Source organism: Dermochelys coriacea, chromosome 21 (assembly GCF_009764565.3).
Source record: "Dermochelys coriacea isolate rDerCor1 chromosome 21, rDerCor1.pri.v4, whole genome shotgun sequence".
Classification (NCBI taxonomy): Eukaryota; Metazoa; Chordata; order Testudines; family Dermochelyidae; genus Dermochelys; species Dermochelys coriacea.
The window spans coordinates 8,993,791-9,018,854 of record NC_050088.1 but is presented as its reverse complement, the minus strand read 5'-3'; the positions used below and the strand labels follow the sequence as shown (position 1 = coordinate 9,018,854).

General features: G+C 47.3%; 1 long non-coding RNA gene across 2 annotated transcripts in view; it reads right to left on the bottom strand.

Annotated features, from left to right (window-relative positions):
- The window catches only part of LOC122457131, a 37,564-nt gene extending 12,942 nt beyond the window's left edge, over nucleotides 1-24,622 (bottom strand). Inside the window, exons 1-3 of one of the 2 annotated variants that reach the window (XR_006276486.1) lie at nucleotides 24,222-24,622; nucleotides 21,295-21,378; nucleotides 18,649-18,777 (exon numbers count right to left, since the gene is read on the bottom strand). This is a non-coding gene — a long non-coding RNA (uncharacterized LOC122457131). Of the gene's footprint in view, nucleotides 1-18,648; nucleotides 18,778-21,294; nucleotides 22,538-24,221 lie in introns of those variants that run through there. The other variant, XR_006276485.1, reaches the window with a different exon arrangement.
- Nucleotides 24,623-25,064: the final 442 nt, after the last annotated feature.

Here is a 25,064-nt window from a genome sequence, read left to right as displayed (position 1 = left end):
TGGGTGCTGAGCCCCTCTGAAAATCAGGCCCCACAGCCCCGATCCTGAGCGTTAGTCCCCTCAATACCATTGAGGATCTGGGCCAAGCTGTCCTGGGTTGGGCACCCAGAATCAGAGGCCACTTTTGGCAACAATGGCCAAAATGTTCGTGACTCAGTTTCCCTGTTTGTACTGTGGGGCTCGCCCTCTTCCCGCAACTCACCGGGCCCCCCCCCAAGGCTTAACTCATTAATGAGTGTGATCGTGAAATGAAATGTGCTGCATTAAAACACACTACAAGCTGTGCTTAGCCTTACCCAGAACTGCCCCGCTGCACCTTCCCTGCTCTCTGCTGAAGAGTTGCCCCTCAGAAGGGATTCTTAATGGGTCCCATTGTGTATCTGCATCGGTGCCATAGTCCGAACGAAACCAGATCAATGTAATGGTCTGTGTGCTGCAAACTTTGGACAGGATCAGCTAGAGCATCCAGGAAAGGATGGGCCACTTCTAGTCCCAATGGGGACTAACCCCGGCATACCTTTTCTCCAAATCAACAGCAAGAAGCCGAGAGCAACCCAGACAAGTGGAGGGGAACTAAGACAGACGGAGGCAGAAACGGAACATGCCACCCTTTAATTATAATTCAAGGCAGTTATTTTTCCTCTGCTGCATTGGGACTAATTCCTTCCCAAAGTCTCCCAGTAAATATTTTCCCAGTGCTATCAAATTTGCTACACAAAGGAGAGCCAGGGCTGCAGCTTATCTCAGTAAGTATTATTCCCTTATCTTCCACTGTGTAAACCTACTCGCCTGCCGATAAGAGGCCTCGCACAAAAGATCAAAGAAAGCAAGACTCTTATGGGGGGAGGGGTGGAAGGTTCTTTTCTTTCTTCTTTTTTAGTGTGTTTATAAATTTGCAGTCACAGAAAGAGCTGCTTTTCATCCCAATCACCCAGATTAAAATTATTACCCCAGGCCAGTTTCATTAGTGAAATCTCTATCAGCTGGCATACTGGGGAACCCCAAGTTACAGGCATGGCTTAGAGGGACCCTGCTTCACAGCACCTTAATTGTCCCAGCCATCTATGTCATCCCTTGATGGGGAGGGATGGCTCAAGACCTGGAAGGGAGGGGCTTAGCAGGCTAAATAAGAGCGTGGCAGTACACAGTTTCTTTTGTACTCCTGGTTCAAATTCCAGTGTAACCTGCACGAAGGATAGATTCAGGAAGGTATTTAATCATGGGAGATTTTCTATTGCAGTCAGTGGGAGTTAGGTGCCTGAATACCCTTTGAGGATCTAGGCCCATGTGCTTGAAAACTAGGTGGGTGGTTAAATGACTTAGACTCATACTGTCTTGGATCCTATGTCCCCCTCTAATGGCTGATCCAGATACGAGTCTACTATTGTTACCTGTGAGAGGAGTTATTCTTTTAGCTCAGGTAGTAGAGGTTCATGCTGAAGATCCTAGGTTCAAATCCTCCAGCCATCCAGGGATAGGCATTGATGGGGAAATATGGCCCCAGGAGTTGTCTCTTAGCTGCAGGCTCCGGTGGCATGAGAGGCTATGAATGGAGATACCCTGCAGATAGTTCTATGCAGGAAAATAAACAGCTCCCTGGCACCACGCAACGCTGCAGGCTTTGTCTGTGTGCCCAGGTAAGGGTAAGGAGGGGGGTGGAGCAATAACACATCCACCAAGCTGCTGGCATTGATTTTCCTCCTTTTCTTCCTGTTGGGTCCACTCACCAAATGCTGGTGCCAAGACTGGGGAGAGGGAGCGAGACAGGGGAAAGAACCATGTGCAGGAAAGGACGAGGGAGTTGATCTTCATCTCCTATGCGCTAGTGCTAGGGGGCCTGCTTCCAGACTCCAAGGGACAGAGTCTATGGCTCGCACGCCACTTTTCCCCTGGCAAACCTCCCCTGACTTCAGTGCAGATGCCTTTGATTTATACAAGGAGAATCATGCACCCGCTGTAATACTGTGGCTTCCACACATATACCAGACCCTCAGCTGGTGTAAATCAGTGTAGCTGACCTAGCTGGGGGTGTGGGTTAAAGCTCATGTGCCAGCTGGACATGGGCTGGTAACCCACCCGCTATCCGGTGTAGGTGCAGGCTCAGTCACTTGAGTGCTGATAGTCCTCCAGTGTCTTCCCAGTTCCCACAGTTTACCCCAGAAGGACAGAGAGGGTCACTCCCACAGAATCCTAGAAAAGCTCAACTTATTGCAACACACAGAACCATGGGATGTGCCCCCAGAAGTCCTAGCGATACACATGGAGGAGACAGCACCAGTGCGGACGCAGTTACTCCAGAGGGGCTTTGCAGTGTGGCTGCTCACACCCAGGCTAAGCGAACCCAGGGACCAATCACCCATGTTAACTCAAGCAGTGAAGACGGATCCTCTGTAAGTTCTTCACCCCCACTCCTGCTCCTATACGCTGTGGCAAATTGCCAGCACTACCTTGATGGGTCTTGCACTCTCTCTTCTTGGGGAGGGTTCAGGGCACCATTTCTCACCCCTGAACTGGGGTATTAATTGCCCCAATCGTATCCTAGAAGATGGGAGTGGAGAGGGAGGGACTCAGGCCCCCCTCTACTCCAGGTCCCAGCCCAGGGCCCTAAGGATAGCTTTTACCACTTGAACTAGTGGTTCCTTCCCCTGGGCTACTTCCCTCTCCTGCCCTTCAGCTTGTGGGGCTTCCTGCCCTGCCTCTGCACAAACCAGGTGTCCCTTTACCTAGGGTCTTGATCATCTTAACCCCCCACAGCACTTCTCCAAACTCTCCTCTGCTTCCCTCCAAACTGCTCTCTGCTCCGACACCAATCCACTCTGCTTCAACTCCTTCCCTAGTCTGATTGAAGGAGGGGGGTTTTATCAGATGACTGGCTTCAGGTGTTTTAATTGGCTTCAGGTGCTTTAATTAATCTATAGCAAATATAGCAAACCTCCTTCCCTCTACAGGGAATAAGGCTCCCTTCTAACACTCTCCTGCTGCCCTCTGGCCATGCTGTATCACAAAACACAATTCACCTACTCATGCATACAAAATGAATCACACACAGACAAAAAGAAAAGGAGTACTTGTGGCACCTTAGAGACTAACAAATTTATTAGAGCATAAGCTTTCGTGAGCTACAGCTCACTTAACAAAACTCCTACGGCCCAATTCTCATTCACACTCAGTCCCTTTGACGCCAGTACAAATGGAACTTAAAGTGAGCGTAGTTGACATCCAGCTTAAGGCTTTTTTTTTTTTTAAACACTTCATTTTTTTAAATGAGAATCAGGCCTCTCAAAACTAATCACATGCTTTCTCTTCTCCATGCTATGAAAAAAGGTAGAGTGATTGTCATTGTTCTTTCTAGTTAGAAATTGTGGGCTCAGATCTGACACTGGTGCCATGCCCAGACAGGGACATACATAGAAAGATAGTTCCGAACTCACACCCTAGTTACGAATTCACATCCTCATACTGTGGGAAGTAACGCTAGAATTCATATTCCCAGTGCCTGAGTGCACTTGCAGTGCCCCCCCAACCCCCCGCACAGGTTCCTATGCTAAAATCCCCTCACCCCCTCACATCTACAAACAGGCGAGACCCCTGCTCCTTCTACCTCTAGCTCCCGCGTCTTCCCCCAGCAATGTCAGCCCGAATCTCCATTAGTACAAACAGTTCCACGGAGAGATGCTGATTTGCAGTAAGATCTCAAGAAGGTCTTTCCATCCTAGCCATGGCCTGTCTGCACAGATGGCAAAACCTAAATGTTATGATAAGGTATTTCTCCCAAATTTCCATCTTAATAGAATTTTGTGCCTGTAGTTACCCTACAAGCTTGAAAAAGTGCCGGAATCCCAATTAGGAATCTGACAACATAATTGGCCCCTAGTTGGAAAGATTTGTCAAATGTGAACAATTTTTCTCAGCTCCTTTCCCCCCACCCCCAGTGAAAAATCTGAATTATATTCTTTCTCCCCCACCACTTCTTTTTTCAGAAACAGGGAGCTGCATTCCCCCAGCTGCACCATATACCAGAGCTACATTCTTTCAGGTCCTCATGAAAGACAAATCCCGCAGCAGGTGTTAAGCCATTTTTATATTTCCTGGGAAACTGTGCTTAAAAAAGAGACAGCTAGAAAGAGACTTTCAAAACCGCTGCCTTGGGGTTTTGACTTTGCTTAGGTATCAAGGACAGGAGCTGCAGAACCAGTGGTGGGTTGAGGAAATGGAATCCACTTACGGAAAGGTTATTGGAGCAGGGGTTTTAAGCAGTCAGATGTGGAAGAGGCAAAAATGAGTCTGAAACTGGTCTGCTCCATACTGGGGAGATTGGCGTGTATTCTACAAGCCAGGATCCATTTGGGGCACTAACGGGTAACCGATAAGATAGAAAAATGTCATTGCTATCACATGTTAGGCACATATCTGGGGATTAGCAGCAGGGTGGCTGTAAATTCAGCGAGTGATGCAGCTTTTCTGTATCCCATAACATTTACACAGTATCGGGCATCTAGTCTGAAAAAAATCATAAAATCCCAAAAAGGGCCATAACTCATAGAAACATTGTTTAATTTTGACCAAAATTGGCAGAAAGCTTCTAAACACAATTGATAATGCAAGTATATACTCAAAATAGTGCCGGTTTGGAAACTATTTTGCCCCAGGTGATATATTTTATGCATTTTCCTGTACATTTTGCCATTGGTTAAAGCAAAAGTCTGTAGTCACACGGCATCTTGCCATTATTTATAATATGAACTGCTTTGAGACAAGTTTTTCTCTCTGCTATTTTTAGAAAGTTATGCAGATAAAAAGACCCTTGCCGCCTAATTATAAAACATTTTTGATGATTTCCGCTTGGCGAGAGGTTTAAGTCTAAAGCACACATGGTACAACTGTAATTATCTTCTTACTACCTCTGAATACAATGACAATACATGTAAACTACTTCTATAACAGCAGTGACTCTTAGTAGAATGTCTTGTATGAATATATCATGTGAATAACAAAAGATAACTATGTACTTTTTATGTAGCCCCTACCTATAATTATGAGCTACTGAATGTCTAATGCAATACCACTTTGAGCTATATTTACTCACAAAAATAGTCAGTAATTTGCAGATCGTTGAAATGTTTCTAGTCCCCCTCAGAATCTGTCTGACACATTCAACATGCGTTTGCTACGCTCGTCACTGTCACAGTTGTGTCCATGGAAGCCCTTCCTTGCGTATTTATATCTCCTTGTTGCACAGGTGCTCTCACCACTACATTGCAGAAACGGGAGGATGGCTGCAGGAGCAGGTGCCAGCACCGTCACTGTAGGAACAAGATGTCCTGTGCTAGCTATCGTGCATCCCTAGTTGACAGAGGACACTTGACGATACTGAACTGTTGCATGATTCCATATGTATGACTGATGATTTGCACCTTTCAGGTGCTGCCTGACGGAGGCTATTCTTGGTGGCAGTTTCTCACTCATTTTGTTCTTAGCAAACAACTCGTAGTGCACGTTATCCAGAGATGCTTGCTGCTTACGTACTAGTGATCCATAGGCTGCTGACTCTGAAAAAGCTGCAGTGGGCTTAGACTGCAGTTACCTACCTTCAAATTTTGCTAGCGATACTGAGCAAGGATTGCTTGCTTCAGCTGTTGCTTGTTAATTCTCTAGTTTGATCAGTTCTGTCCATTCCATGAATTCAAAGTAATGGTCCTAATTTATAAAGCCATCAATGGGCAGACACACAGCTACCTCCTAGCCTGTCAGATCATCTCTGATGGGTGACCATGTCTGAGAATTTCTGCTCTTTGCCCTCAAAGCTGCTCAGACTGTATGTAATGGGAGCAGGCTTATAAATGACAATATGCAGTTAAGTTATTGACACAGCACAGCTTATATTTTGTGCTTTTTCTTGGCATGGGATGAAATCACTTCTCTTTTGCACAAAACTAGAACAGTGTTCACCTAGAATGTATCCAACTCGCCTTCCCCGAGCTGCCAACACACAGCTCCAGAATCCAATAAGCCCAGCATTAGTCAACTTTTGCTTTGGGTCCACACAGTGGTGCGGTTCTGAGCACGACCTGGAATGCAAACTGGTGTCAGAGAAGCACAAAGCCTGGCCTTGGGTACCATTGGTGGTGCAATTTGGGGTCATGATCAAAGGACTCCTGAGATATAGCTCCCTTCTCCCAGCAAATGACCTGTGCTTAATTTTAAAGTGCTCTAAAATGCAAATGCAGAACCAGATTGGCTTGAGAATTGGTATGCTAGATGCAGACCCAGAATACTGTCTGAGTATGGTTTTGGGGGCTCAGTTGGTGAATAGAGCCTCCCCTTCCTCTTGACCGTGAGAGCTCCAGCAGCGTTTTCGTTAGAGATACAGAGAGCACTGAGGCAGCAGGCATGCAGTGCTGAGCGGGGGAGTGAACTGAGTGAGTTCAGTTCATGCCACAGACACACAACCCAGCATTCAAGGCAGCCAAGAGTGGACACACACACAGTCTACAGTATAGGCATACAGAGCCAAATCCACAAAGGGCAGGTGGAGCCTAAGGCCCAGGTTTTGGCACCGCTGTGATCCACAAAACCCCTGCTCGGCTGCCGCCTGACCCTGCCTGCATCTCAATTCACTTGGTGCCTAGGTTTTTGCTCTAAAAGTTCCCTCCGTGCGTATGTGTTTGCCTCTAAGCACATACCCTGCTGCCATACTCTGGGCACCAGCTGCATATTATCATGCCTGAGCCCCAGCCCAATTCTCAAACAAGGGGCCAACAGACATCGCCCTGCCTGTCTTCCCTGCAGGACTGGAGCTGGGAGGCACGCTCAGCATCCGCCGAACTCCACACAAGCGGGGAGACAGCCTCCCTTGTAGCGGTGAGGTTGAGGTGTGCACCCAGGATAGGGGAGAACCTGAGGCAGTTTCCTCCCTCTGCCCAATGCACAGAGAGGATCAGAACAGGGATCTGCCGCCTCCCAGATGAGTGTCCTGAGCAGGGAACGAGATTTCCCTCATAACGTTTAGCCCCAGTGGTTAGGGGCCTCACATGGGCTGTAGTAGATGATGGTTTAATCCCTACACACACAAACGTCCTATAAGAAGGGAGATGAATAGGGATCTGCCGTCTCCCAAGTGAGTGCCCTGAGCTAAAGATATTTTGATGTGGGGCTGCTCGTCATCTCTTGTTGAAACATTTCCACTTTAATTAAATCTTAATTGGGCCACAGATGGCCTGAGAATCACACTATCGTCCAGTGGTTTGGGTACTCTGATTCAAAGCCCCTTCTGCTTGATAAAAAGGAATTTGTACAGCAGCCACCTACATCTCAAGTGGTGGTCCCAACGGCTGGGCTATAAGGTATTTTGACATGGGCCTCCCCCTCGGTCTTTCCTCTTAAAGCTGTTCCACTTTAATTAACCATTAACTGAGCCAAACCAAGGTGCAGCTATGAGAAGCCCTCTAGCTCAAGGGATGGGGGTTTTCCCTGGGATGTTGAAGACCCTGGTTCAACTCTTTCCTCTGCCTAGGCTGGGATAGGCCTTTGAAGCAGGAGCTCCTTTCCTCTTGCAGCTGTTCCACTTTAATTTACTATGAATTGGGCCAAATGAAGGCCTAACAGCAAGCAGCTCTCTGTAGCACAGAGGTTAGTGCTGGTTCCTGGGATGCCAATGTTCCTGGTTCAGTTCCTCTCTCTCTGCCTGGGGAGGGACAGACCTTTGAGGCGGGAGTGCCTTTAACCTTTCCTCTTGAAGCTGCTTCCATTTTAATGAACTATGAATTTCTCCAAAGCAAACTCTTCTAAAGAGGTGCCTTCTCTGGAGTAGAGGTTTGGGCCCTCCCCTGGGATGCTGAGGGCCCTGGTTCAATCCCTGCTCTGGGGAAAGGGGTTTACAACATGTATCAGCTGCCTCTGGGGCCTTTTACTTAAATATTTGATGGGGAGGGCTTAAAAAAGCAAGTCACTCTTTTGTCCCCCGCGGCTAGGCTACCCGCCCAGGCTGTGGGAGACCCCAGGCCCAACCCCTCCTCTGCAAGGGGTTGTGCCAAGGCTCTCCCACCTCCCAGGAGACCACCCGCCTCCCACTTGCACCTCCCACTCCACCCCCCACCTGGCCCCGCAGCCACCGCCCCTCCCACCTCCCAGGCCCACACCCCCACCCCTCCCGCCCTCGCCCCCACCCACCACACTTGTGAAGTGAGCGATCTCTGTTCAAACCCCCTTCTGTTTCCAGAAAGACAAGGGCCTTCCGCAAGCGAAAGGGGACCTAAACAGGAACCTCCCACTTCTCTCCTGGGAGGTGGGACAGCCTTCTCCAAATCCTTTTAAATAGTCAGATCTGGAAACAACAGCACAAGTGTCAAAGAAGACGGGGAAGCCCTAAAACAGACTATCCATGAGGCTTGTGAGGAATCCATCAGCCTTGCTACTCAGGATTGGTTTAACGACAACAACATTGAGATCAGAGGAGAAAAGCTTTCTGTGACTGGCAAAACCATCCATCACCCAGTCAGAAGCAGAGCTCTTTCCATCAGCTCAAAGCTGAGCTTCAAAGGAGGATCTGAGAAATCAAAAACAAATGATGTAAGGACAAAGTAAAAGAAATCCAAACATTTGCTGACAGACATGATATGCGGAGTTTTTTTTATGAGGAGAAAAAGACCCTGTACGGACCAAGCTCATGTGGCCTCAGGCTGCTGAGATCCGAAGATGGTAGTGCTCTTCTTGAAGGTAACGTATCCATCAAAGAGCGCTGGAAGAAACATAACCAAAAACTTCTAAATCGAGAACTGACTGTGACTGACGACACCATCAACTCCATCCCTCAGCACCCAATCTGGGAAACTCTTGCCAACCCACCAACACCTGAGGAGGTCTGCCAAGCAGTTAAGCACGTGAAGAACAATAAAGCTCCAGATCCTGATGGCGAACCAGGTGCTGCTTCTAAAAATCTGGCACATCGAAGAAATCCCTTGAGACTTACATAACGCTAACACCGTCACCATTTTCAAAAAGGGAGATAGGGATAACTGTGGCAACTATCAAGGCATTGTCCTCCTCTCCATCACTAGAATCTTATTGAATCGCCTGCTCCCTCTTGCAGAGGAAGTACTTCCAGAGTCCCAGTGTGGTTTCACACCATCATGAGGCACCACTGACATGATTTTTGCAGCCAAGCAGATCCAGGAAAAATGTCAACAACAACATCAGGAGCTGAATATGGCCTTTATCGATCTGACCAAAGCCGTCAAATCTGAGGCTCTGTGGAATATCATGTCAAAGAGACGAGAGACTGAGGATTTTCTGGACCAAACTCAGGATAGCCTTCTAGGGGCACAAAGCTCTAAAGATGTAGAGCAGGTTGCACAGAGGAGCCAAGAGGCCAGTGAAGAAGCTTGGCAACATGTGACCTCCAGAAGAGGTAAGCGGAATGTCCGGGTTCCAGTAACACAGACACAGGTAACTAACCGCTTTCATGTTCTCTCCACAGGTACCAATGCGGAGAGTGGACCAGATGATATGTCTGGGGGGAGAAAGCGGAAGGAGACTCCGCTGGTTGGGAGGCATGAGATGCGATGTCCTGAGGTTGGGGGTTCCACGACCACCACTCCCAAGAGGAGAAGGCGGGTGGTGGTGGTCGGGGACTCTCTCCTCCGGGGGACTGAGTCATCTATCTGCCGCCCTGACCGGGAAAACCGAGAAGTCTGCTGCTTGCCAGGGGCTAAGATTCGTGATGTGACGGAGAGACTGCCGAGACTCATCAAGCCCTCGGATCGCTACCCCTTCCTGCTTCTCCACGTGGGCACCAATGATACTGCCAAGAATGACCTTGAGCGGATCACTGCGGACTACGTGGCTCTGGGAAGAAGGATAAAGGAGTTGGAGGCGCAAGTGGTGTTCTCGTCCATCCTCCCCGTGGAAGGAAAAGGCCTGGGTAGGGACCGTCGAATCGTGGAGGTCAACGAATGGCTACGCAGGTGGTGTCGGAGAGAAGGCTTTGGATTCTTTGACCATGGGATGGTGTTCCATGAAGGAGGAGTGCTGGGCAGAGACGGGCTCCATCTTACGAAGAGAGGGAAGAACATCTTTGCCAGCAGGCTGGCTAACCTAGTGAGGAGGGCTTTAAACTAGGTTCACCGGGGGAAGGAGACCAAAGCCCTGAGGTAAGTGGGAAAGCGGGATACCGGGAGGAAGCACAGGCAGGAAGGTCTGTGAGGGGAGGGCTCCTGCCTCATACTGGGAATGAGGGGCGATCAACAGGTTATCTCAAGTGCTTATATACAAATGCACAAAGCCTTGGAAACAAGCAGGGAGAACTGGAGGTCCTGGTGATGTCAAGGAATTATGACGTGATTGGAATAACAGAGACTTGGTGGGATAACTCACATGACTGGAGTACAGTCATGGATGGTTATAAACTGTTCAGGAAGGACAGGCAGGGCAGAAAAGGTGGGGGAGTAGCACTGTATGTAAGGGAGCAGTATGACTGCTCAGAGCTCCGGTACGAAACTGTGGAAAAACCTGAGTGTCTCTGGATTAAGTTTAGAAGTGTGTGCAACAAGAGTGATGTCATGGTGGGAGTCTGCTATAGACCACCGGACCAGGGGGATGAGGTGGATGAGGCTTTCTTCCGGCAACTCAAGGAAGCTACTAGATCGCATGCCCTGATTCTCATGGGTGACTTTAATTTTCCTGATATCTGCTGGGAGAGCAATACAGCGGTGCATAGACAATCCAGGAAGTTTTTGGAAAGCGTAGGGGACAATTTCCTGGTGCAAGTGCTAGGGGAGCCAACTAGGGGGAGCGCTTTTCTTGACCTGCTGCTCACAAACCGGGTAGAATTAGTGGGGGAAGCAAAAGTGGATGGGAATCTGGGAGGCAGTGACCATGAGTTGGTTGAGTTCAGGATCCTGACGCAGGGAAGAAAGGTAAGCAGCAGGATACGGACCCTGGACTTCAGGAAAGCAGACTTTGACTCCCTCAGGGAACAGATGGCCAGGATCCCCTGGGGGACTAACATGAAAGGGAAGGGAGTCCAGGAGAGCTGGCTGTATTTCAAGGAATCCCTGTTGAGGTTACAGGGACAAACCATCCCGATGAGTCGAAAGAATAGTAAATATGGCAGGCGACCAGCTTGGCTTAATGGTGAAATCCTAGCGGATCTTAAACATAAAAAAGAAGCTTACAAGAAGTGGAAGCTTGGACATATGACCAGGGAAGAGTATAAAATATTGCTCGGGCATGTAGGAAAGATATCAGGAGGGCCAAATCGCACCTGGAGCTGCAGCTAGCAAGAGATGTCAAGAGTAACAAGAAGGGTTTCTTCAGGTATGTTGGCAACAAGAAGAAAGCCAAGGAAAGTGTGGGCCCCTTACTGAATGAGGGAGGCAAGCTAGTGACAGAGGATGTGGAAAAAGCTAATGTACTCAATGCTTTTTTTGCCTCTGTTTTCACTAACAAGGTCAGCTCCCAGACTGCTGTGCTGGGCAACACAAAATGGGGAAGAGATGGCCAGCCCTCTGTAGAGATAGAGGTGGTTAGGGACTATTTAGAAAAGCTGGACGTGCACAAGTCCATGGGGCCGGACGAATTGCATCCGAGAGTGCTGAAGGAATTGGCGGCTGTGATTGCAGAGCCCTTGGCCATTATCTTTGAAAACTCGTGGCGAACGGGGGAAGTCCCGGATGACTGGAAAAAGGCTAATGTAGTGCCCATCTTTAAAAAAGGGAAGAAGGAGGATCCTGGGAACTACAGGCCGGTCAGCCTCACCTCAGTCCCTGGAAAAATCATGGAGCAGGTCCTCAAAGAATCAATCCTGAAGCACTTAGAGGAGAGGAAAGTGATCAGGAACAGTCAGCATGGATTCACCAAGGGAAGGTCATGCCTGACTAATCTAATCGCCTTTTATGATGAGATTACTGGTTCTGTGGATGAAGGGAAAGCAGTGGATGTATTGTTTCTTGACTTTAGCAAAGCTTTTGACACGGTCTCCCACAGCATTCTTGTCAGCAAGTTAAGGAAGTATGGGCTGGATGAATGCACTATAAGGTGGGTAGAAAGCTGGCTAGATTGTCGGGCTCAACGGGTAGTGATTAATGGCTCCATGTCTAGTTGGCAGCCGGTGTCAAGTGGAGTGCCCCAGGGGTCGGTCCTGGGGCCCGTTTTGTTCAATATCTTCATAAATGATCTGGAGGATGGTGTGGATTGCACTCTCAGCAAATTTGCGGATGATACTAAACTGGGAGGAGTGGTAGATACGCTGGAGGGGAGGGATAGGATACAGAAGGACCTAGACAAATTGGAGGATTGGGCCAAAAGAAATCTAATGAGGTTCAATAAGGATAAATGCAGGGTCCTGCACTTAGGATGGAAGAATCCAATGCACCGCTACAGACTAGGGACCGAATGGCTCGGCAGCAGTTCTGCGGAAAAGGACCTAGGGGTGACAGTGGACGAGAAGCTGGATATGAGTCAGCAGTGTGCCCTTGTTGCCAAGAAGGCCAATGGCATTTTGGGTTGTATAAGTAGGGGCATAGCGAGCAGATCGAGGGACGTGATCGTTCCCCTCTATTCGACACTGGTGAGGCCTCATCTGGAGTACTGTGTCCAGTTTTGGGCCCCACACTACAGGAAGGATGTGGATAAATTGGAAAGAGTACAACGAAGGGCAACGAAAATGATTAGGGGTCTAGAGCACATGACTTATGAGGAGAGGCTGAGGGAGCTGGGATTGTTTAGTCTGCAGAAGAGAAGAATGAGGGGGGATTTGATAGCTGCTTTCAACTACCTGAAAGGGGGTTTCAAAGAGGATGGCTCTAGACTGTTCTCAATGGTAGCAGATGACAGAACGAGGAGTAATGGTCTCAAGTTGCAATGGGGGAGGTTTAGATTGGATATTAGGAAAAACTTTTTCACTAAGAGGGTGGTGAAACACTGGAATGCGTTACCTAGGGAGGTGGTAGAATCTCCTTCCTTAGAGGTTTTTAAGGTCAGGCTTGACAAAGCCCTAGCTGGGATGATTTAACTGGGACTTGGTCCTGCTTTGAGCAGGGGGTTGGACTAGATGACCTTCTGGGGTCCCTTCCAACCCTGATATTCTATGATTCTATGATTCTATGATTAAAGTTTGGCTGCCCAAGCAAATTTATCACCATTGATAAATGCTGTGCAGTGGCTCTGCCTCTGAGCCCTTTGTCATCTGAACTGGTGTAAAACAAGGCTGTGTACTGGCACCCACCCTTTTCTCCATTTTCTTGGCAGCTATGAAAACGCTAACCCAAGACCGTCTATCCCAGGGCATCGGCATCCAATATCAGACTGACAGCAACCTCTTCAACCTTTCTCATCTCCGTGCCAGAACTAAAGTAATATCGGAAACAATAACCAAACTCTAGTACACAGATGATTGTGTTGTAGTTGCACACTTAAAGGTGAATCTACAAACAGCCTTTAGCTGCTTCTCTGAAGCTTACAAAAGCCTAGGACTAACTCTGAACATGGGCAAAACAAAAGAACTCCACTAGCTAGCTCCTGGTCAATCATCAGACCCAGCAAGGAAGATCTACATTGACAGAGAAGAACTGGAAAATGTAGAATACTCTGCCTATCTTTGCAGTCATCTCTCACAGAGGGCAGACACAGACGTCGAGATTCAGCACAGAATTCACTGTGCCAGCCTTGCCTTTGGCAGACTGTCTTGCCAAGTCTTCAACAATCACAACATCAGAACACATACTAGACTTTTAGTTTAGTTGATAAGGTGGTGGTAACCCCAACTCTTCTCTTTGGATGTGAGATTTGGGTGAGCTATAAAACCAGGAATGCCATAACCAGCACTTTCTTTGGAAGATCCTCAGCATAAAGTGGGAGGATCACCGCACTAATGTCAGTGTCCTCACAGAGGCCAACATGTTCAGTGTTGAGGGCCTGATTATCCAGCACCAGCTGAGGTGGAGCGGGCACTGTGTGTGCATGCCTGATGTACGTCCACCAAGACAACTGCTGTATGCCCAACTCACCAAAGGAGATAGGAAAGGGGAGGCTAAAAGACACCCTCAAGATAAACATCTAGAGATGTGGCATCAACACCACACATTGGGAGACAGCAGCCCAGGATAGGGGTAACTGGCGAAAACTTGTCAGAGAGGGAACGTCCACCTTTGAGGAAAATCGCCTTGCCTTGGTCGCAGAAAAACACCAGAAAAGAAAGGACAGATAATTGTCACGCAGCAATCATGGCCCAACCCTGTCTTCCAACACCACCTGCAATGTCTGCCAATGAGCCTGTGGCTCAAGGATCGGACTCCTCAGTCACCAAAGGACCCATGAAAAATAAAACCTGTGAAAGAGATCATCCTCGACCAATCGCTGACAACTTTCGGCCATCACATCATCCCCTGGCAAACAGTTCCACTGGTTGAGTGCATTGTGTGAAGAAATACTTCCTTTTGTTTGTTTTAAACCTGCTGCCTATTAATTTAATTGGGTGACCCCTGGTTCTTGTGTTATGTGAAGGGGTAAATAATCCTTATTTCACTTTTTTGACTACTGCTGCACATGGAGCAGCTGTTTTCAGGTGACTTTCACAGTGACTCCAAGATCTCTTTCTGAGTGGCAACAGGTAATTTACATTTACATTTCCATCATTTTGTATGGATTGTTGGGATTGTGTTTTCCAATGTGCATCACTTTCCATTTATCAACATTGAATTTCATCTGCCATTTTGTTGCCCAGTCCCCCTCTTTTGTGAGATCCCTTTGTCGCTCTTCACAGTCAGCTTTGGACTTAACTATCTTGAGTAATTTTGTATCGTCTGCAAGCTTTGCCACCTCACTGCTTACCCCTTTTTCCAGATCATTTATGAATATGTTGAATAGCACTGATCCCAGTGCAAATCCTTGGGGGAACCCCCTATTTACCTCTTTCCACTGCGAAAAGTGACCATTGATTCCTATCTATGAGAGGACCTTCCCTCTTATCCCATGACTGCTTACTTTGCCTAAGAGCCTGTGGTGAGGGACCTAGTCAAAGGCTTTCTGAAAGTCCAAGTACATTATATTAGCTCACGAAAGCTTATGCTCAAATAAATTTGTTAGTCTCTAAGATGCCACAAGTACTCCTTTTCTTTTTTGCGATTATATCCACTGAATCACTGTTGTCCATATGTTTTCCTTTACAAAAGCCATGTTGGCTCTTCCCCAACGTATTGAATTCATCTATGTGTCTGATAATTCTGTTCTTTACTATAGTTGCAACCAGTTTGCCTGGTACTGAAGTTAGGCTTCCTGGCCTTTAATTGCCAGGATCAACTCTGGAGCCTTTTTTCAAAATCAGCATTACATTAGCTATCTGCCAGTTATCTGGTACAGAGGCTGATTTAAGCAATAGGTTACATACTACAATTAGTAGTGTTGCGATTTCATATTTGAATTCCTTCAGAATTCTTGGGTGAATGCTATCTGATCCTGGGCACTTCTTACTCTTTAATTTATCATTTTGTTCCAAAACCCCTTCTACTGACACTTCAATCTGGGACACTTCCTCAGATTTGACCTAAAAAGAATGGCTCACGGGTAGGAGTCTCCCTCACATCCTCGGCAGTGAAAACCGATGCAAAGAATTCATTTAGTTTCTCCACTACTGTTTTTTCTTCCTTGAGTGCTCCTTTAGCACTTCGATCGTCCACTGGCCCCACTGATTGTTTGGCAGGCTTCCTCCTTCTGATGCACTTAAAAAAAAATCCCATTTGTTTGTGTCCTTTGCTAGTTGCTCTTCAAATTCTTTTTCAGCCTGCCTAATTATACTTCACACTTGACTTGCCAGAGTCTGTGTTCCTTTCTATTTTCCTCAGTAGGATTTGACCTCCAATTTTTACAAAATGTCTTTTTGTCTCTGACTGTGTCTTTTGGCTCCTGGGACTCTTGTAGCTCAACCATTGACAGATTTTTCTCCACCCAAGACAGTGTGTTGCTCTTTTGGGTCTTTCTTAGAGATCCATCCAAGTTGAAGAGGGAAAATGGGACAGGTGCCAGCTCATACTTCATCAGACCCTGGATATCAACAAGTCTGGTCAATAACTGTCAGCTTGCTGGATATCTGGCAGACAGTAGTTATTGCTTGTTCTGTCTGTGTCTTCTTTTGTTCGACTGGTTTGTTGAGATTAACAAATGATTTCAGATTGTGCCTTTTTATGGGGTAAAAGAGGTCTAGCTCCCCCCCTTTGTAATCCACTGGTTACAAACAGCTTTATTTCTTGTGTGTCAATCTCTCTGATCATGCACAAACTTTCTGCAGTTTCAGGTGGGGACATAGTAGATGTTGCTGTCAGTTGTCTGGGTTTGTTCCAGGGTCAGTGCTCAAAGGATTTGTCATTCTTACAGTCATGGCTTTTGTAATATCTTGGACAGCAGTTTCAGCTGCAGTCATGCAATTTGTGGTAGCTTCTTGGTGAAGCTGAAGGCTGCATTCCACACGTTTGTTTGTCATAGCAGCTACCGCTGCCTTAAAATGTGCAGTCAGATAATACTGGGTCATAGCCTTATCCTTTGTGCAAAGATGCAGATGCGTCCCACAGTCCTTGCTGAGAGATTGCTTGATGGCCATGCACCAGAGTGCTTCTCCTGCCAGTATAACTTACATTGCTCATGGGGGTGGCTTTTCCACCAGAGTAAGCACTAGTGTGTACAAGCCCTAAAACACCAGCACAATTCAGCAAAGGCACATGTCAATACATGTGCACAATCTAACACACCACCACAGGGCCACAAGCTAACCTACCAGCATATGGGCACAATTCAGCATAAGCACTTAGGCACACATCAATACACAAACACACAGGCATAGGGACACATCAAAACAAGGTAACCGCTGTTTAGCATAGACACACACCTCCACAATCTTAACATACCAACACAGGGACAAACCCCAACATATGGGCATATACACACACAAAAAGCCAACATGTGTGCATATCATGCCAACACATGCAAAATCCACCCCGTATATGTACACACCAACACATGAACAAAACACTGAGAAACATAGGTGCAAAAACACCACTGAGAAACATAGGTGCAAAAACAACAAAAGGGCAACCCTCCCCCCAATGCACAGACATACGCACACAGTGGCACACAATGCTCTACCCCAGCAGTTTTCAACCTCTTTTCATTTGCAGCCCCTAAACAATTTCGAATGCAGGTGCAGACCCCTGTGGAAATCTTAGACATAGTCTGCAGGGAGGCCACAGACCACAGGTTGAAAACCAAACTGTTCTAGGGTAATGACAACCTTGTGCGGACCACTTAGACATAGTCTGCGGACCCCAGGTGGAAAACCACTGATCTATCAAATAGCACATGCAGAGATGTACAGATCATGCATACTGATGAAAATATTAAGAGCCAGATCCTCAGCTGGGGTAAATTGGCACAGCTTTGTGGACTTCAATGGAGCTCTGCTGATTTACACCAGCTGAGAATCTGGCACCAGCAGTGCAGCATATGCTGGTATAAATGCACCCAGGCAAAACAAGTCGCATGCTTCAGGTGTAACGTTCTTATGCAGCAACAAACTCAGAGGATCACTTAATACTGTCTGTGTACTTACGCAGGGCTCTCCTACCTTGCATTAATTCTAACACCATACAGGCCCGTGTATACAGGATGATTAAAAGGCACACCCATATGAATGCCACATGCAACTACACATATTGTGCAAAAGAGTGCAGCTAGCACATGCATATTTGATGTGAGCACCCCTCCCCCATGCAAACACACACCTGAGCACAGGTTTCAGAGTAGCAGCCGTGTTAGTCTGTATTCACAAAAAGAAAAGGAGGACTTGTGGCACCCTAGAGCCTAACAAATTTATTTGAGCATAAGCTTTCATGAGCTATAGCTCACTTCCAGCACGTACATCTGGCTGTAAGCACACTCCTGCTCTTGCAATGCTGAGAAGCAAACACACAAGCTACAATGCCCCATGTGGCTTAGACCTCAGAGACTTACCATTTAAGAAAACGCATTAATGCACCTGCAGCAGAAAGAGGATTCGGGGTCAACAGTTTGGCTGAAAGAGGGAGAGAGGGCAGCTGGGTGAGAGGGAGCAAGAAAGAAGGGGATGAGGAAGAGAGGGAAATCAACATTGAAATAAAGGGAAGAAGTAGAATGAAAAGAGAGGCTGGAAGGAAGAGAAAGGCAGATTTAAGGTGGAAGGAGTGGACAAGTAAGAAATAGAAGGAGAAACAGTGAAAAGAGAGAGGGAGAGAATTATGCTCTGACTATAGTGGAGGTGGGGTTGCACTGGTGTAAATATAACCAGTGCAAACCCACCGATGTTGCTGGAATTCCCATCACTGGAGGATTTTAAGAACACGTTGGACAAACATCTGTCAGGGATGGCCTAGGTTTACTTAATCCTGTCTTGGCATGGGAAACTGAACTAGATGATGCCTTGAGATCCCTTCCAGCCCTATATTGCTAGGATTCTCTGACAATCCTGGTGCATGACAGGACTTTCCACGCTGGCCCAAGCCTCATTTGCCACTGCTACAGTGTGTCTACATTAGGGGTTTGCATTATTGTAGCGACATCAGTGCAAGTTCCCCTTCTCTGGACAAACCCCAGAACACAATGCACACTGAATAAAAGGGTTCAACCAACCTGAATCACTGCTGAAAAACTGCAACTCCTGTGTTTTTTCACACCTGGAAACTCGGCGGGATGCCCGCTCTGGGCTAACACCTCCAAACAAGACTGAATGCAGATGTGCAACATGAGCCAGCTGGGAGTCTGCAACAGAAAGGGAATAAAAAATGAACCAGAAAAATGAGGCAGGGTGAGGCAGCCGTGTCACTCGAAAATGACTTGGCTGATTTGCATCGAACTTTTTTAGAAAAACTCCCTTTCCATGACTAAGCACTAGACAGTTGAAAGCAAAAGGGTATTTTTCGAGGGGAAGGTCAGAAGCAGAATCAATAGCAGGGCTTGGTACACTGTAAATACAGGGCTTGTGCATTTGTGACTCCCTGCTAGCAGAGTTTCAATGAGCTGCACAAAAGGCGCTGCTTTTACTTCATGCGATCATGAGCCCAGTTCCCCAGCTGGTGGAGCTACAACAGATTACAAACCACTGCCCCAGCTACGGACCTGGCCTGGCAATTTAAAGAGAGTAATCATCGAACCAGGTAAACATCTCCTGGGGTGTGCGGGAAAAGCTGAATAGTCCAGCCTGGCACAGAGGGAGTTAAGGCAGGAGTGATAGGGCGCATCACTGGCTTCTTGCGGGAGTATTAAATTGCCCGCCATGGGGCACAGCTATGCAGCTCAGCACAGAAAGGGTTAGCGGCCCACTCAGGGAAGGTCTGTATGCTGTGGCACAGTGCTATTTAACAGCTCGTCATGGGGAGTGAAAACTGCCCAGCATTAGATGGGCGAGAACAGTCAACAACCTGGGATGCATGGGGTTAATCAACCATGTCCTGGAAGAGCTCGAGAGCAGAGACTGGCACCGACTGAGTTGAGCCGCTGGGCACAAGAAGGGTTGAATGATCTGGTGCCCACTAGTTCATTCGTAAGCTTTCCAGACCGGAGATTCCTTTGCTTTGCTGAATACGAATAATTAATTATCATGAATGAACACTTTGCGCTTAGATCCAGAACACCTTTCACCCTAGGGTCTCATTAAACATCACCCATTCCTGCCCCTGCTTATCTTTTGATGGGGGGGGGTTACCCTTTGCGACCCCCTCCCAAAAGCCTCCACACCTGGAGCCCACACATCCACAGGCCCTGTGTGCAGAATGAGCAGCCGCTCTCTCCTGGGGCAGCAGGCCCTTCTGAAGGGGGATTTACCAGCTCTGTTGTTCCCATCTCCTCTCTATTCAAGAGGCTCTTTAGTTAAAAGAGACAAGGGGAGGCGGCAGGGGGTGGGGGGCTGGTTTTCCTAATTAACAATTAGTGCAGAGTGTGCTGCTAATTATGTGGTTCCATGTAATTAAGAAGCTAATTAGTGCGGTGTCAATTAAGATTTAATTAGTACCCTTGTCAAAAAAAACTTGAAAGAGCAGTTTATATGCAAGTACTTCAATATTTCAGTGGTCATGATCTCTCCGGCAATCTGCTTGCCAGCCCCAGTCTGAGCACGTGAAGAGCTCTTTGCAGGTTATTAATATTGTCCTTTAAAACACTGCTGCTTGTTTCTCTGTAATAGACACTTTCACTGATTCCGCGGGAAGTTCTTTTGGAGATGGCTGATCTCTGGGGGCTTCCCTTGATGTCAGCGGTTTTTCCCCATGGCAGGTGGAATTAACAGGCTGATTTCGACGCTTGTCATCGGCCCAGTAAGATCTCGGCTTGTTGAATTTAGATCCAGGGGAGGCAAGGGTGACCAGACACTGCCTGGCCAAGATGACACATTGGCTACTCGCCAAGGGCAGTACTTAATTGGCATAACCCAGAGCACTGCTGCCCCGGGATGCTAGCACCCAGCCAAAGGATGTCATGGGCAATTTAGTAATAAGGAAAGGAGGGAAAGAAGGTTGTCCAAACTTTACCCAGAAAAGGGCCACATTGGCAGCTTGCCAGGAGAATAAGTGGGTTCCACATAAATCAGCATAAAATAGATCATAGCTGCCCGGACATGTTAGCACCCAAGAGAAGTAAGTCACAGGTCCGGCACGTGCAAGAGAGGATTTCAATGCATCAATGGAGTTTCCTTGGTCTTATAAGTCCCAGATGATGGTCCAACTTAATCTGGGCAGTACTCAGGGTCTATCGTGAACTGTTCTGTCTTGGTCTAATTGCAGGCCTCAGTCCTGGAGCACTGAAAGCTACAACTCTGCACGCCTTTGCAGAATCGCATGGGGAAGGTCTGTGAGCCACAGTCAGGCTATCAGTCAATCTCAGGTACTTATCTGACCCCCATCAGCACAGTATCTGAGCATCTCACTCTTTTCATTGTATTTAACCTCACAACCCCTGTGTGGTAGGGCAGTGCTATTATCCCCATTGTACAGATAGGAAACTGAGGCAAAGAGACGTGAAATCAATGGGAGTGAGGCACCTAAAAGCCTTTGGGGATCTGGGCCTAAGGAAGTTGCCCGAGATCATGCAGACAGTCTGTGGTGTATCTGGAAATTAAACCCAGACCTCTTCAATCTTAACCTAGTGCCCATCACTGGACCACTCAGTCTGCTATGGGGGGTGTTAGTGGTTTTCCCTACAGGCACTCTTGAATGATTTTCTGAGCTATTGCACACTGGACGGCACATTTCAGCACTGGGTGGGGCATAAAACTACGGTCCTCACTCATGAGACGGGGAGCGCTGGCTTCCGTCCCCAAAGCGCAGGGATGTACGGGGAAGAGAGCATAACGGGTGCCTAAAGGGAACACTGCAACAAAGAGACATGTTCTTGGGAAAAAGAGGCGAAGGTCTGAGCAAAATTCCTGTGTCACAGGATTCCCTTGCTCCCAGATGCACAAAATTCATGGTACAAAAGCATAAGACACAGAGCCAAGGAAAACTGCCCGAGGCCACTCTGAGCTGGGCCTTTGCAAAAGGCACTGCATTAGGCCTGGTCTGGTCTATGCTGCGATCATCAAGGAGTGCACACAAAGAAGGTGCAGGAGTCAATGAATAGGACTACCTTCCATCTTTAACCTCAGAGCTCAGAGCCAGTCCTGGGGACGGTCTCACGGTGAAGGCTCTAGACTGGGACTCGGGAGATCTGAATCCTGGCTCTGTCACACCTTCCAGTGTAACCCCAGGGTTACCATGTGTCGTTTGTCCCCCTCTGTGCCTGATCCATGGAGGATGGGAGCCGCTTATAGCTCCCAGCTCCAGGGCCTGGCTCGGCAGCACAGGTTGGGAAGACTCACACTTGCCAGTCTCTGGCACGTTGGCCCCGATGGAAGCTGTCACACACAGGCATGCGATCGCTCTGTGACTCCGTTTCCCGTTTGTAAAACGGGGATAATAGTACTTCCCATCTCTCCCCCTTTATGGGGAAGTTTGGTTTGTAAGCTCTTCAGGGCAGGGGCTGTCTTGCACTCTGTGGTTGTGCCAGGCCCAGCACAATGGGGCCGTCAAGCTCTTACCTGCAGCATCTAAATAATAGGGAAGTTGGAAGCCACCACAAAATCAACTAAGAGATGCAGGGAGAGAAAGATAAGGGCACCCAAACATGGCAGGATGAGCTAATGTTAACTCAAAGGGTTAAGAGGAATAACAAGGCCTCTTACAAACTTATCCGGGGGGGGGGGGTCACACTGGAGAGAATGTAGGTCCATTCATTAACAATAAGGAGGAAATTAATGGGCCCAATTCTGTTCTGTTTTCCACCCTGTAGAGTCATGTGCAAATGGGTGTAAAACACTACAGACCAAACTTCAAAGGCTAGAGCAAAGGCTAGCCCCCGCTCCATTTGTTAAACTTTTACAGAGGTGCTGGAACTAGGGGTGCTGCTGTGCCCCCTGGCTTGAAGCGATTTCCATCACATACAGGGTTTACAGTTTGTTTCAATGGCTCTCAGCGTCCGCACAATAAAAACTGGTTAGCTCATTTTAAGTGATCACTCTCGTTACAGTGTGTATGGTAACACCCATTGTTTCATGTTCTCTATGTATATAAACCTCCCCACTGTATTTTCCACTGAATGCATCCGATGAAGTGAGCTGTAGCTCACGAAAGCTTATGCTCAAATAAATTTGTTAGTCTCTAAGGTGCCACAAGTCCTCCTTTTCTTTTTGCGAATACAGACTAACACGGTTGCTACTCTGAAAACTATAAAAACTGTTCCTGCACACGTTTGAATACCTGACTTTTTATTGCATTTGTAGTCCATTTCTCAACTTTGATGCACAATTTGCATGCATGGTTTATCCCTGTCGTATAAGATGGTAAATTTGCACACTAGGATCTGTAAATCTGTGTTTTTATCTCACTGATGGACTGGTGATGCCCCACCCCTTATCTACCCACGAGGGCCTAGCTGACAACTTTCTGGGAAGTTTGAGGAAAATGTAGTTCTCAGAAAGTCTGGAAGGTTCCACGAGATTCCAAAAAGGTCCAGAACATTCTAGGAGGTTCATGAAAAATGACTCTACATACGGAATACCTGAAACATGTCACTTCAAATATTCTCTTTTCCCTTTTGTCGCTAACAAAAAAAACCCATCCCCCCCGAGCCCAGCCCCCCACCCTCCCAAGCCTGGCACCCCAGGCGGTCACCTGGGTGGCCTGCCCCTAAATCTGGCCCTTCTCAAAGGTATTTAGGTTCCTAAAGAGCAGGCTACATGGCCATGACTCAGCATTGCCCTGCAGGCCCAAGTCACAATTCCTCTGCTCAGCCCACCATGCGAGGTGGATTTACGCAGACTGTGGACTTTTTACATTCCTCTCATAAGAGGCACTCCAGGGGAAACCTCTGAGCCAAGTGGGAATGGTCTATTGAGGCTACCGTCAGCTGGGGCTTCCCTAACCTGCACTGGCTCCTGATGCCTTCATTCTGTACCTGCTCTGGACAGGACTAGACCCCAACACAATGCTGCCAACTCTCATGCTTTTATACGAGTCTCAGAATATTTGGTGGTTTGGTTAAAGCCCCAGCTCCTGGAGTCAGGTGAGAATCTCAGCTTTTGTTAAAAGGGGAAAAGGTAAGTTTCTAGCCCTCACCACAGCAGAGAAGAGCTTGAAAACAGCACCCGAGTGCAGCTTAAAGGCTCAGAAAACAGAAGGCAAAGGAAAAGAACCCAACATTCATTTTTTTTTTAATTTCATGATTCTGGGGGAGCCCGGCTCATGGGTTTTGAATGCTTGGGATTGGCAATATTGCAAGACTGAGAGAAAACGTCCTAACAGTGAGACGCACCAGGCCAGGGCTTCATAGGTATGAGAATGGGTGGGAGCTGCTCAGGAAATTTAAAATCAGGCTGCACAAATCCTAAGGGAGCAATCTTGGATTGACATGGATGAGGTGGGACCTGATGGCTCTTTTTCCATGTCTGTGCTGGTTTCTATCATGCCTGCTTTGTGGTATTGTACTCCCTGGGACCTTGGCAGGGTAATGCAAAAAAAAACCCAAAACACTAGCACCCCACACACACACACACAAGGCAAGCCAGCCACAACCCCTATTCCCAACCACAAGGCAACTCTGCAACCCCCCCTTCAACAGCCACTTATAGTATATAGAGAGATAACATATAGATAAGATTGATAACATCATTTTCTTACCTTGGGCGTGTTCTCCAAGCTGCTTTGTTTGTGTCCGTCTTCACTGAGATTATTTTCCCCCAGACTGCATTGAATCTATATTTTAACTATATACATGAATGTGAGCATTTCAGAACTTTATATATTAAAAAAAGCCATAGAGTCTATTTCTTGAATTTGTATTTGCCGTTTGATTTTGTCATTTCTAGCAATTTCTTATTTTTAACGGCAACATCATAGAATTCCAGACAGGAATAGCTGAGGTTGCATCTAATGCAAAGCTCACATTTGACCACTTGAACACTGAGGCCATTCCTCCAGTCAGTCCAAAGGCTTGGTGGTGGGCAGACAGCTGCTGTGTTTTCAACAGTTTTGATCTGATATCGCTTAAAACTGCGGTATCTTTATCTTGGACACAGAAACTTTTAACATTAGATATCCCAGTGCATTGGGCTAATAATGCAAATCTTTAAAACAAAAAACAGCTGATTAAATTATTTTTCTGGCAACTGGCAAATCCATTAAAAAAAACCCAGCCAGGTTGGTCAAATACTAGTGTAAATGGTGGATTCTCTGTAACTTGAAGTCTTTAAATAAGATTTGAGGACTTCAGTAACTCAGCCAGAGGTTAGGGGTCTATTACAGGATGGGTGGATGAGGTTCTGTGGCTTGCAATGTGCAGGAGGTCAGACTAGATGATCACAATGGTCCCCTCTGACCTTAAAGCCTGTGAGTCTCATTATATATCACTTGACTTTGTGTAAATACAATTCTGTGTAAATACACTCCACATAGCAAAGGGATTGTAAATCCCTCCCATGCTGGATGCCCTTCTGTGCCAAACTCCTGACTGCCTGGAGAGCC